This window comes from Electrona antarctica, assembly GCF_951216825.1.
Source record: "Electrona antarctica genome assembly, chromosome: 20".
Classification (NCBI taxonomy): Eukaryota; Metazoa; Chordata; class Actinopteri; order Myctophiformes; family Myctophidae; genus Electrona; species Electrona antarctica.
This window is the reverse complement of record NC_136801.1, coordinates 9,134,891-9,148,880: the sequence shown is the minus strand read 5'-3', so window position 1 is coordinate 9,148,880 and position 13,990 is coordinate 9,134,891. Positions and strand designations below refer to the sequence as shown.

The 13,990-nt window shown below is 43.3% G+C and overlaps 1 protein-coding gene across 2 annotated transcripts in view; it reads right to left on the bottom strand.

Moving 5' to 3' along the window:
• The window catches only part of pola1 (polymerase (DNA directed), alpha 1), a 100,134-nt gene that overhangs the window by 1,809 nt on the left and 84,335 nt on the right, over positions 1-13,990 (bottom strand). The window lies entirely within an intron of this gene.

The following is a 13,990-nucleotide window of genomic DNA, read 5'->3' as shown; positions in this document are numbered from 1 at the left end:
CTGTTCTAGTCATATAACCATCTTTATCTTGTTCTCCACTTGTACCCGTGTGAGTGACAAATAAAATCTTGATTCTCGATAAAGGAGACAAAAAGGTAAAGAGAGTGCTTTGATATTTCAGTGAATCAAAACCGTTTAAAGTTGGATTTCTTCCTTAAGAGAGCTGACTGAGCAGTAATGCTATCACTTTGAGGCTGGGGACAAAAAAAAGGATTGGCCTGAGGAGGTAGATGGCAACACACGACTGCATGTGATGGCAGACAGTAGACACACACTCAAGTTTGTATTACTATACTTATGCAGACAATATTATTACGAGCAAGACGCCCTGAGGGCAAGAAGCTGAAACAACACAGCTTCTTAATACGGCACAGTTGAGAAGCAGGAGTTAAACTATACATCTGGTGTCAGCGAGGTCAGATGTGTAGAGTTGCTGGCCGGCTCCATATATGCAGATCTAGTATGTCAAACCATGTATGGCTATCCAGGGTTTGGTGAGGTCAGTGTCGTGATCCAGGTGATGATAGTCATCTCCACATATGGAGATCCATGTGTTGTCATCAATATTAACACTTGAAAATGAACCAAGTTGGTACATCAGGGATCTCCATATATGGGCATAACAGGGATTGTATTAACTCATCGTCTGGGAATGCCCATATATGGACCTATTTTCTTTTTTTAATTGACGTTTTCAGGCCTGAAACAACAGAGCTTCTTTATACGGCAGTTTAGAGGTTTAGAGTTCAAGTTAAACTATTAATCTGGTGTCAGTGAGGTCAGATGTAGAGTTGCTGGTCGGCTCCATATATGCAGATGTAGGTGATGATCCAGTCTTCTCCATGTATGGCTATCCAGGCTATCCAGGGCAGGGCAGATATGGGCATAGCAGGGATTGTGGGCGTGACGTCACAAGGCGTGACCGAACGACTGAAGGGTTTTGCAAGTTTTCATAGTAAACTGTGACCTTTGGTCGCAATAATAATAGTAGAATAGCTATAGAAAGAGCTGCAGATATACAAGCTCAAAGAAACTCTTTGTGAGCTTGTAGATTGGCTATTTTTTGGAGTGCGATGTCTTTGCACAACTAAGTTTAAAAAGAAAAAAAAAGTATTTTTTCCAATTGTAAACCTCTCTCTAATAGTCAGGGGATACTATCAGAAAAAATGTCCAGTCCGAGTTGTGTTTGCAAAGGTTGAAAGTGGGGGTACCATTAATAACCTACAGTATATATGCAGGCAAAACGTACAATTTTTAATTCTGCTTTAAGTAGCATGTGAGTGGTCAAACTAGGGGGTTTTCGTGATCCTGAATCCATGGGCTAAAAACTGGAAAAGTGGCTATGGGCGGGACATTTGGTCCTCATGAGCACACACACACTACACACCCACACCCACGATATGAAAGCTCCCTAGACTAGAGTGTATGAGGTAAATACAATGTGTCTGTTATCCCCTCAGGTGGGCTGTAATATGGCTAGATGGGGCACAGTGAGCTTCTATCTTGAGTCACCAGAACCAATCTGATCACATCAACTCAAATACACTGAGACCAAGCTGACCGAGGCTCAAAATCACAGCCAAGGGAGACAGAAGATGACACAACAAACACGCTATCGCCAAGTTCCTATCCTGAATCTGTCTTGTATAGTACAACGAGGCTAAGTTGTTGCATACAAGCTGCTGCGGCTCTATTGGCTCAGTGGTAATTCTGGCTCTGGCACTCAGCTTTCAGTGTCTCCAGCAGGGCGCCAGCGTGCAACCTAGGTCGCATATGCTACTTAATTTCTTAACGTGCGAGTTAAAATATAACGAGGTCGCTCCGGTGCTACTTATTGCTTTCACTCCCCGCCTCAACCATGAGGCACGGGCATTAGTGCGATAATAAAATATGACTTTCTTCTGGCTCATTCCGCCGAGTCTCGTCTCTCTCTCCGAGTGCCTGTCTGTCTGCACACACGAGTCACGTACAACGCGGCTGCGGCGTGCTCACTGATCAACCCGGAAAAAAACAAAACAAAGCTAGATTTCAGCAACAGTCAGCCGTGCATTAGTTTCCCTGGAGCGCGCTGTGCACTCAGCACGCATTTTACAACTGGAGGATGATGCTCGGCTTTGCTCGTGCTGAATCCACGGAGATAGCAGAGTCAGAACATGTCCCCAAACACAGAGCTAAACTTGTTGTTTGATTCAACATCGAGTGCCACCGAAAAATAGCTTCCAATAGCTTGTTGTTTTGCATGCTGAAAATAGCAGATTTACAAGCTCACAACGCATCGCGTCCACCACATGTGAGCTTGTAGATCAGCTATTTTCAGCACATGGAAATATGCAGGCTGAGACGTTCAGAAACTTTTCCCTTCACAATAAAAGCACATCAGCTTTCACATGTTGGGGCTTCATTCCATATAAAGACAGAAGCAATTAATAGTCCAGGCAAACTAGCGTTTCACATGAAAGTAATTGTAACAAAATAAATTTTACCACACATCATTTCTATGAGGTGTCTAGAACAACATACTGAAAGTCCCAAGAAATCCTAGTTGGGGAAATGGGTTTAATCCAAAATGGCCGCCAATGAATTAAGAAATGTTATATTTTTGCTCTCCATAGGGATATTTGAATGATTTTAAGTTCAAAAGTGCGATCTTTGGTCAGTGATTTTTTCTTTTTCTTTTTTTAATTTTTTTTTTTGCATTTTTAAAATTTTTCTTAATTTCATTTTATTTTATTTTTAATTTTTTTGTTTTTTTCTTAATAGTTTTTTAGTTTTCTCTTTTTGATTAGATTTTTCTTTTTTTTAAATGACTGGGTCATAGTCATCGGACAAATCAGGCAACTGGCAGTTTGTACAGCTTGTACCACGACATTCTCTGCATATGGCAGTGCATGGGAGTCCATGTTTTTGGCATGTGCATTTCTTTGTGCTGCATCCTTTCTTGCAGTTACAGCAGACTACATCCAGTAATTCTGGTGGCGCAGCAGGCTGATCAGTCATTATTGGCATATATCTACCATCCGTAACCTGCCATCCCCAGTCTTTTGGGTTCATGTTTTCATTTTCCCCTTTCCACTCCATCATTTGAAAGAACACACGTAGACTGTGGAACTTTGCAGCTGTTGATGTTGGTGGTAGAGTTTGAGGTTCCACTGGCGATGTGTTCTTAGACACCTTATCACAGAACCGCCTGTGTCTCAGCATATCCAGCGATTCATCCTTGCCACCCCCGTACAGTGATACTAGTGCTTTTTCACCTGCTGCAATGATGATTCTCTTTCCCACCATTTCTTGTGACTGGCTGAAAACCATAGCTTGTTGGAGGAAGTGAGCGTCATTCTTCACTTTTTTCAGTGCCAATCCCTTGCCCATGCCAAATAGACGAGAAGTGGAATCACAGCCTAAAATAGCATGAATAAAGAGGAGATTGTCACACACTTCAGGACCAAGCAACTCTTTTGTCTGCTTTATGCACCATATGCGTCTTGCTTTTGCTGCTTGCTTTGGTTCTGGTGCCAGAAACAGCTCATGTGTATGCACATCAGCATGATGCAACAAGAGTACTAACAAGTCAGTGTCATCACCAACAAGGACTGTATCTTTTGTTCTGGCAGAGGCAATGGCTGTTTGGACAATGAGCACATCAGCATCATGCTTTGCATGATCTGTGATGCACTCGGCCCTCTTTAGTTTATCGCTGAGATAAACTAAGAAGCGCTGTTTATTTTCCTTATTGTTAAGGAACTGATCCTTTTTGGATTGGATGATCATGTCTCCAGAGAAGTGTACAGTCACACCAGGACAAACTCCTGTTCGTTGCAGTTGGGTGGCATCTTTTATTGTTGGTTCATCTGTGTAGCCATCAAAGACTATGACAGTACCAGTACCATATTTCTGTGTGACATATCTGACATACATTTCACACAAACTGTCATATGTGGAACCTTGTGTCCATGGTAGACGATGTAGTAGTGCACCCCCATCAAGGACATACTGGACATCACCACTGGGTTGTCTTTCTGCTGCTCAATAGATTTCCAAAGGACATCAGAAAGGACTGCCTTGTTTGCTTGAAGAGGTAGGTAGGATGATTCAAACAAAGCAGGAGGATGACTGCAGAGTTCATACTTGAACAGTGATGGCAAATCTTCACAACGGTCTCTCACTGCCAGGAGCCGCTGGAATAACAGCTGTGGATCCACTACTACTGTCTCTCCTTTGACCTTTACAGTTGATCTAGATGCAAGTGTCACTGCTTGGTTAGCTTTCCTGAAGGTGAATTCTTCCACTGGTTTCCCTACCATAGATTCCAAAATCTTGCACCCAATTTCCCTTGATTTCTCAACATTGACTCCCTGCTGGGCTGTCACGCCATTAGCAATGTTGTGCAGGCAAGGGTTCTCAGTGAATGGGTCTTTCTCTTTGAGATAGGTGAGCAGGGAAAGAGTGTCACTGAGATCTCTAGTCTGCCTGGCCTTGGACAGGTCTTTATGTTGGTCGCTGGTCTCATAGGAGACACCTGTGAATGACTGCATGGCAATGTTGATGTTTGCGCAAGCTGGCATTGAAAGGACCCACACTAAGCGCTGAGTCTCTGTAAATCCTTTCCCTCGCGTTAAGCCTCCATGTGTTTTTACACTTCTCATGAGAACCTGTTCAATAATGAGATCTGTGGACAGTCCAGCCCAATACCTGTCACTCCGCCTCACTACGTGGAATCCATCCTCAAATTTCTTATGGACATCTGGGTGTGTTTCAGGTAGGGCTGTCATCATTTGCAGGTACACATAGGCTGACTTTGCATATAGTCTGTGTCCAGATGCTGCGAAGTATGGCAACATATCGTACACACATTGAAGGTGTAATCTCCAGTTGCCTGTTCTCTCAGCTTTGATAAAGTTTCTCAGAATGTCAATCATGTTCATGTACTGCACCCAAAGCTGTGCCGTCCTCATAAGCATTGTTTCCTTCTTCTTATCAAGTGCACTCTGGATTCGTTCCAAAACCTCTGCGGAATGCACTTCTTCTATGGGTAAAGAAGAGGACATACAGTTCACTGGCTATGGTCAAGTCAGTTTTGACTGTTTCCTGTAAAGGATTGGGTGCTCCATCATAATTTGGCTCACAATCAGCGGCAGCCGCCATCTCGATTGGAGGTTCCTCTACCATGTCTTGGTTTGGTACTGGCACATTGTATGCATCAGCGACCAACATGGTGTTCAGTGCTGCATCAATAAGCATATGGCCACGAACTGCTCTGGAGAAAGCCTTGCCAGTCATCATGTGGCAAACTGTGTTACCAGCATACACCACCTCTAGTAACTCCTGCAGGCCAGACCCTCCCATTAGGTGTCCAATGCTACCCAAGAAGCTCATTTGCATGTGGAATGCCCCAAGCCTGAGGACTATTCGCTTGAGTTCATTGTCACCTGGCTGAGACTGTATAATGGTCAAGGCTTTCCAGAATAGGGGTTGGTCAAAGGTCAAAACAGGGGTCACGTCATACTGCAGAGCTTGAGTTGCCACGAAACGTAATGTAGAGTATATGCAGGATACATCACTGGGATCAAGGTCAATCATAGGAAGGAATGTTACTGAAGCTCTCCCAGGGTGTTGACCATGATGTAGCAGCTGCATCATACCAGACCATGATGGCCTTTGACAGTGAAGGAGTAGGGAGGTCTTCCACAACACATCTAGCTGTGATGTTTTATTCTCTGGTGTCATGAGAACCAGTGGCTGATACACAATGGGTTCATTTATAGGAGGAATCTTAAAGTACTGAATGTTTATGCGACCAACTGCAGCAATATCTGCAGCAGTCACTTTGATGTTGGGAACAGGTTTGTTGTGTTGTGTTCCTGGTGTAACAACAGCTATTATACCCATTCCATGGAAAGTCCCTCTACCATCGATAGTTGCTACATTATGGTCTACGTTGTCTGCAACATATTGCAAATGATTATGTTGGGTAAATCCAGGGATCTCCGTCCCTTGTGCCACTGCTGCACTCCGTTCATATTTTATCACATCTGCATATGAGCAGGCAAAACCATGCACATGGAGTGTGTCTATCAAAAAGCGTGACGCAAAATGGTGGTGCATCTGGATCCCTAGCCCAAGCTGAAGAGGCGCTATCATAGTCCTTGGTCGTATTGCTTGCATGATAGACTGTCCGATTGATGCAAGCTTCGTATCAATATTTTTTCCAGAAAACATAGTCCTCAACAGCACTTGTAGTGTCTCTGGAACATAACTCACAGCACCTGCAATATCACTTGCATCTGGGTAGGAATTACTTTGGATTTCCATGGACTTTACATCACTTTGAATTAATTTTGCAGCAGTTTTTATGATATTCAGCTTCTCATCTTCAGTATTCTCAGGTTTTTGTTGCTTGGAGAATTTATGCAGGATTGAGCTGGCAGTGTCTCGGAAAGTGACCACACATTGCTTTCTCAGGTCAGTCATTACTACTCTATCTCCAAAGTGTTCATTTATTTTCATTTTCATCCACTGTGCCCCATATGGTTCATAATCTGTGTTTTGCAAGAACTCTGACATTTTCAGCACAAGGTCTTCGATAGTAATTTGCTCATCATCGTGTTCTTCTAAAAACTTTGCCACATTTAGGAAAGCTGCTATTCTCTCATCAACCTCGGGTCTTCCAACTTTCAATCTTTTGGGTTTGATGTCACAGTTTGCAGATAATTGACTTGGAATATTCTTCCGAATTCTAAAGTTAATGCTGCATTGATGGTGGTATTTTGCTTTTTCTGCACGAAGGTCATTGATAGATGCGATTCTCCCTAACACTGTATCAGACCACTCGTCATTTCTAGAGTGGCAAACCTGAACAATGCTTTCCTGAAAATCTTGTCTTTCTACTAAGTACACATCAAATTTCTCTTTGTACTTCTTTTTCTTACCAGTTTCAGTTGGTTGTGCACAGAACAAGCAGTGCTCTTGAAAATTGAATATGTTTTGTTCTGAGCGGAGATTATGCCGGATTTCTGATAATGGTTGTCGTGAGGATGGTACATTATCACGTAATGCATTTCTATCTGCTTTGCAGTAGCTGCGGCGGCATCCAACGTGAACTCTTTCCCCTGGAATTGTCACTAAGTCACTTCCACGTTGAGTGCTTGCACGATTCACACTATCGCTGCCTTTTGCTCGTAGAACAACGGATGGGTTTTCATCAGTGAGTGACTCGTTACAAATTTGACACTTATCCATTTCTCCACTTCTCCTTGCTAACATAGGCCTACACGCTGAATAGCCAGAGGCCTAACTGAAAAATCTGTGCAAATATCACTCTATTGAACATTCAGAACCAATCAGAAATATTATTATATTGTAACTATAATTATTTAGTTTCGGTTTTGGGAAAAAATAAAGAAGGCAGTGACAACTAAATTTATATAAACTAGTTTGGATTTCTGGTGAAAATAGAACAGTGGCTGTCTGGCAATGATTATGAATAGAACTAGCTAGTGCTAGTTAGTAGATGATCTACTTCAAAATGAATAGTAGTTTTGGTTTTGGGCAAAAATAAAACATGCAGTGGTAACTAATACAATATATTTATTTTTTTACAATTACTTATTTGTAGCCAAGGAAATTATTCCAAGATTGGTCATTGCATGGGCAATTTTCTGTGAATAGTCTTATTGGCGGACATCTTGGATTGATGCCAATTAAACATATTTCCGCAACTGGGATTTCTTGGGACTTTTAGTATGGTGTTCTGGAGACTTCATAGAAATGGTATGCGAAGAAAAAAAATCTTTTACAATTACCACATGGTCAGGAATGTATTCCAAGATTAGCCATTTTTCTGATAATAGTCCCAATTGGCGGATATTTTCAAGTAATGATGCCAATTGAACATATTTCCGCAACTTCGATTTCTTCGAACTTTTAGTATGACGTTCTGGAGACTTCATAGAAATGGTCTGTGAAGACTTTTTTATTTTTTACAATGACTTATTGGTAAGGAATTTATTCCAAGATTGGTCATATTGGACCATTTTACTGAGAATAGTCTGTTGGCGGACATCTTGGATTGATGCCAATTAAACATATTTCCCCAACTGGGATTTCTTGGGACTTTTAGTATGTTGTTCTGGAGACTTCATAGAAATGGTCTGTGAAGATTTTTTTTGTTTTACAATTACTTTCAGTTTTAGGTTCAAACTGAGCTAGAATGCCTGGACTATAAAGGGTGGGCAAGGATTACGAATTCGGTGGAATTTCACAATTGCAAAAGGGTGCAGGGAGAGTGGGCACGTAAACATTGTGGGCACCTCAGTGTTAATTATCCTTATTGGCCATGTAGAGGTTGAACATGCCCATGCAGAAGGTAAGGGGTGCGTCTAATTTCTGTTTCATATTGCCAAATGATAACGATATGGAAAAATGCACTATAGGTTAACTATAATAATTTCCTATATAATTTAATGTTTAATGCCATCATGCCCAGGTAGCTTATAAAAACACACATAACGTGTGTGTGTGTGTGCACGCCCTCTGGCATCCAGGCTACCATACAGCGCCTGCTGTATGGTAAGTTACTTATTGTAACGGACCCACAATGGAGGGTTCCAATTGTCACAATGTGTTGTCCCTAAGGCTTTTATTTTGAAAGGCTTTCTGTCCAAATGTCAGGTCTCAGGCCTTATTTTGATTGTTTCCTGCACAAACTGGTACTGATTACACAGATCAAGATCACCTGTGTGGTGCTGACACCCAGTATGGGGCTAGAAGGAGGCATTAGCTCATAAAACTGTCACTTGCCCACCTCGCTGGTAGAGGAACAGATATTGCCAGATTTGCCACAAGAGAGGAATGGCAAACATGGAGAAGTTTATTTGAGGAAGGGAAGGACGGACGGACGGTCAGACCGCAAAGGAAGGACGGATGGCCCAAACGAGCCCTGGAACAGAACAGTTTTGCACAAGCCACTTTAGCACCGAGCTGGAAAGGGGCAAAAGGTGATACTTTTATTGTTGGTCAATCTTGTATGAGGGATATTGGTAATTAGTCTTATTGTTGTATGTATTGTCTGAGGGTTATTTATTTCTATATTGCATGTTGATGTGATGGATTAAATATTGTATAGTTTTGTGATGTATATGCTCATGGATGTTATGGAAAATGTATTATGCCTTTTGATTATGGAATGTTATATTGATATAGCCTATATGTTATGTCCTTTTTCCAGTTTCTACGTTGGGTTCTGAATAAAGAGAAACGTCAAACTCATCAGTCGGCTTTACCCAAATTATTATCCAGCCGGTCCGCTACAGTAGAAACTTTACCCAAGGACTGCAACTCTTCACCATTCATCTACACTGGAGCTCAAACTATGCCATCAGGCCTGCAACACATCGGACAGTCAAATGAATCTGGTGAACGGTTACATTAACACAAACACTACAACTGCAGGACAGAACATTACACTGTCAGGAGACGGAACATATATGGACATATTGTATATAAGGGTTCTTGAATTTAATTTCAGTTAATGGTTTACATGCAAAGATTATGGTGTTTTACAGTGAGATTGTAATACAGTGATTTAAGGTCCATATTTGTTTTTGTGTTGCATTTATTTATGGTTATTATATTCAAGGTCTTTATTTTCAGTCACACCCATAGCCTGTTTTTACATTTTATTTGAAATCTAATCCAAAATGGCAGACATTAGCATGATGGTGAATGAGTCAGATGACAATGCAGATCTAGAATTTGTTGAGAATAAGGTAGAGAGGCTTCTATCTATGTATGACCAGTGGAAGGCTATTGCATGGATCACAAAGACACAGTTAAAGGCCAACATTGCTGAGAGCGACCCAGGACATGTCCTTGATACTTTGGTTAAGTGTAAGGATATTTCGAAACTCTACTCTGACATCTTTAAACATGGCACCCAGATGATGATGTGAGAAGAAGAGTAAATGCTTGTAAATGTATATCGAAGAACATTTTTGAAGTTCTTTTTGAAAGAATTGTTGATAATGAATTTGGAACGGGGATGCAGGATTGTTTTTATGAACTGCTTGGCCATGATCCTTTTCACTATCTTTTTGGGACTTCATCACACGTTGGTACCAAGAGTAGCTATCACTCTGCATCTGTGGCAGTAGAGCTTGCCAGGAAGAGGCAGGGGAGGAGTTTATCAGAGCAGATTGAAGATGAACGGAAGGAGCAGATTGAAGCTGAACGGAAGGAGCAGATTGAAGCTGAACGGAAGGAGCAGATTGAAGCTGAACGGAAGGAGCAGATGGAAGCTGAACGGAAGGAGCAGATGGCAGCTGAACGGAAGGAGCAGTTTGAGCAGGAGCGGGTGCAGCAAAGGAAGCTCCAGGCTGCCGCACAGGAGCGGGAGCAGCAGAGGAAGCTCCAGGCTGCCGCACAGGAGCGGGAGCAGCAGAGGAAGCTCCAGGCTGCCGCACAGGAGCGGGAGCAGCAGAGGAAGCTCCAGGCTGCCGCACAGGAGCGGGAGCAGCAGAGGAAGCTCCAGGCTGCCGCACAGGAGCGGGAGCAGCAGAGGAAGCTCCAGGCTGCCGCACAGGAGCGGGAGCAGCAGAGGAAGCTCCAGGCTGCCGCACAGGAGCGGGAGCAGCAGAGGAAGCTCCAGGCTGCCGCACAGGAGCGGGAGCAGCAGAGGAAGCTCCAGGCTGCCGCACAGGAGCGGGAGCAGCAGAGGAAGCTCCTAGCTGTCAGAGGAGCAACAAAAGGAGATCCACCACTGCCAGACACAACAGCTAGGTCGGGTGCTCCGGATCGCAAAGAGGAAAAGGGCATCGAGGAACAGCTGGAGGTGAATGAGGGAGTGGCAGCAGTGAAGCCCAAAGACTCAGCCCAGCAGGGTGCAGCTGCCCTGGCCTCAGATCCCGAGGCGCCAGGGGTTTCAGTTGGAGCTGGTACTCTACAGGCCGGAGGGGGCGATCTTAATGCAGTGGCTGCGATGGCCTACAAGGTGACTACCAAGGAAGACACCCCGGCTGCAGTCGAGGTGGAACGGCGGCCTAGAGGAGTGCCACTGCAACAAAGACAACCAGACGAAGAACGGGCATCCCTGCCCAAACAAACCAAAAGGAAACCAGCCAAGGCTGGAAGGTTCAAGGCCCAAGACACTATGCTCATCAGTCAATGCTCATCGGAAGTCAGTGCTGAGCATGTTCTCATTGGAGATGGAGTATTTAAGGTGGGAGGAAAGGTGGGAGACAGACTGCACAGCCCCTTCCTACATATTGTATTTAGAATTTTAAATGAGTATGGGGTCACGTAAATTGACAAAAAATCTTTGTGATTATGCCAAGTTTTTAAATCACTATGATTTTGGTGGGAGTGTAACGGACCCACAATGGAGGGTTCCAATTGTCACAATGTGTTGTCCCTAAGGCTTTTATTTTGAAAGGCTTTCTGTCCAAATGTCAGGTCTCAGGCCTTATTTTGATTGTTTCCTGCACAAACTGGTACTGATTACACAGATCAAGATCACCTGTGTGGTGCTGACACCCAGTATGGGGCTAGAAGGAGGCATTAGCTCATAAAACTGTCACTTGCCCACCTCGCTGGTAGAGGAACAGATATTGCCAGATTTGCCACAAGAGAGGAATGGCAAACATGGAGAAGTTTATTTGAGGAAGGGAAGGACGGACGGACGGTCAGACCGCAAAGGAAGGACGGATGGCCCAAACGAGCCCTGGAACAGAACAGTTTTGCACAAGCCACTTTAGCACCGAGCTGGAAAGGGGCAAAAGGTGATACTTTTATTGTTGGTCAATCTTGTATGAGGGATATTGGTAATTAGTCTTATTGTTGTATGTATTGTCTGAGGGTTATTTATTTCTATATTGCATGTTGATGTGATGGATTAAATATTGTATAGTTTTGTGATGTATATGCTCATGGATGTTATGGAAAATGTATTATGCCTTTTGATTATGGAATGTTATATTGATATAGCCTATATGTTATGTCCTTTTTCCAGTTTCTACGTTGGGTTCTGAATAAAGAGAAACGTCAAACTCATCAGTCGGCTTTACCCAAATTATTATCCAGCCGGTCCGCTACACTTATTGGTCAGCGATCGGCAGGAGGGCAAAAGCTGAGATATCAGGACCAGCTCAAAACATCACTGAAGAGGTGTGGAATACAGCACACGCAGCTGGAAAGCTCTGCCTCAGAACGCACTTTATGGAGGCAGCTTAGAATAAGGCAAGGGAAAGGAAACGCCAGGGGAGAAAGATGGACAATGCAGCCAAAACTGTTTGCACCAGCGCACCAACGATGTGAGAATGGTTGCACCAGCGCACCAACCATGTGAGAATGGTTGCACCAGCGCACCAACCATGTGAGAATGGCTGCACCAGCACACCAACCATGTGAGAATGGCTGCACCAGCACACCAACCATGTGAGAATGGTTGCACGCTACGCTGGTGTTGCAAATCTAAAATAGCAGATCTACAAGCTCAGCTTGTAGATTGGCTATTGTCGGTTGCGTGTTCAAGTATATAAATCTGGCATATTTCACTTTTGTCAAACCATCACTATTCACGTGAATATTTTACTCAATGTACTAAATTTCATATTTCTAAATTCCGTTCCTGTGACATGTGAGAATGGTCCAGTGAAAAAAAGAAAAAGCCCATTGTGTGTGTAGGGATGTTTTTCCCCACTGGTCCCAATTTCACTAAACCCAGGTGAAATGGGCAGGGATACCTTCTATGATGTCATTGAGCATCATGAAGGCACCCAAGGACGCACCCACCTCAGATATCACCATCATTATGAAAATCACATAAACATAATTGTCCGGGTGAAGATTATTTGAGTCGCGACACATTAACCCATTTTGACCTGGGATCAGATTCTAAAAATGTCTTCTACATCCTGACAGTTTTCTGAAAAAGCTATGTTTCTATGTCAGTCGTTCTTCAATTTTTCAAAAATAGCAGACCTACAAGCTCGTAGCGCGCCACTCGGTGGCGCGCTATGAGCTTGAAGATCTGCTATTTTTCAATAGCTAAAGCATAACATAATGCTAACACCAAAAGGGTTTCCCACCAAAAATGGGTTAAGAGCGTAGATTGACTATTGATTTGATTGATTTGGTGTAGAGGGAAATACTAGCAAGTCAACAAAGTATACAGGGTTTAACTGGTGTGTGTGTGTTTGTAAAATGGTTCTGGATCAGACATATACTGATTCATCCATCTGGCAGGCTGTCAGGTCCCAGCTATCTCCTGTTCCCTTCTTCCTGCCCACTGCATTAGTGGCTGATGGATAAATACCAGTCCACTGTCTGACCCACGGGAACAAAGGTTAGATACACACACACTAACAGTAAGTAAGGCCGGGGCTCGCATGTACACACACACACTAAGAGGAGATACTCAGGGACGATGGATGGTAGTTAAACACTGCATGGACACACAACACCGTCATGGCAACTACAAACCATCCATGTCTCTCTCACACACACACACACACACACACACACACACACACACACACACACACACACACACACACACACACACACACACACACACACACACACACACACACACACACACACACACACACACACACACACACACACACACACACACACACACACACACACACACACACACACACACACACACACACACACACACACACACAAATTCAAAGGGCTTTATTGGCACGAGAAAACATACGTTTACATTGCCAAAGCAGAAAGCACAATACAACAATACAATCAAAACAAACATGATGTAAATTTGAAAGTTTCTATGTACCAAGATCACTGGATGCAGGTATAGTGCAGGAATATACACAATGATTAGTCTTTAGGGTGGTTGTGTTCCGTTTGATATCCTTCTCCTATCACAGCAACTCACGAATCTTGCTGCTGTGTTTGCACATTGTTGTACTTCGCCCAGCAGATATGGGAGTTTTTTGTCATTGGTCATGTTGGTCACACACAGTTG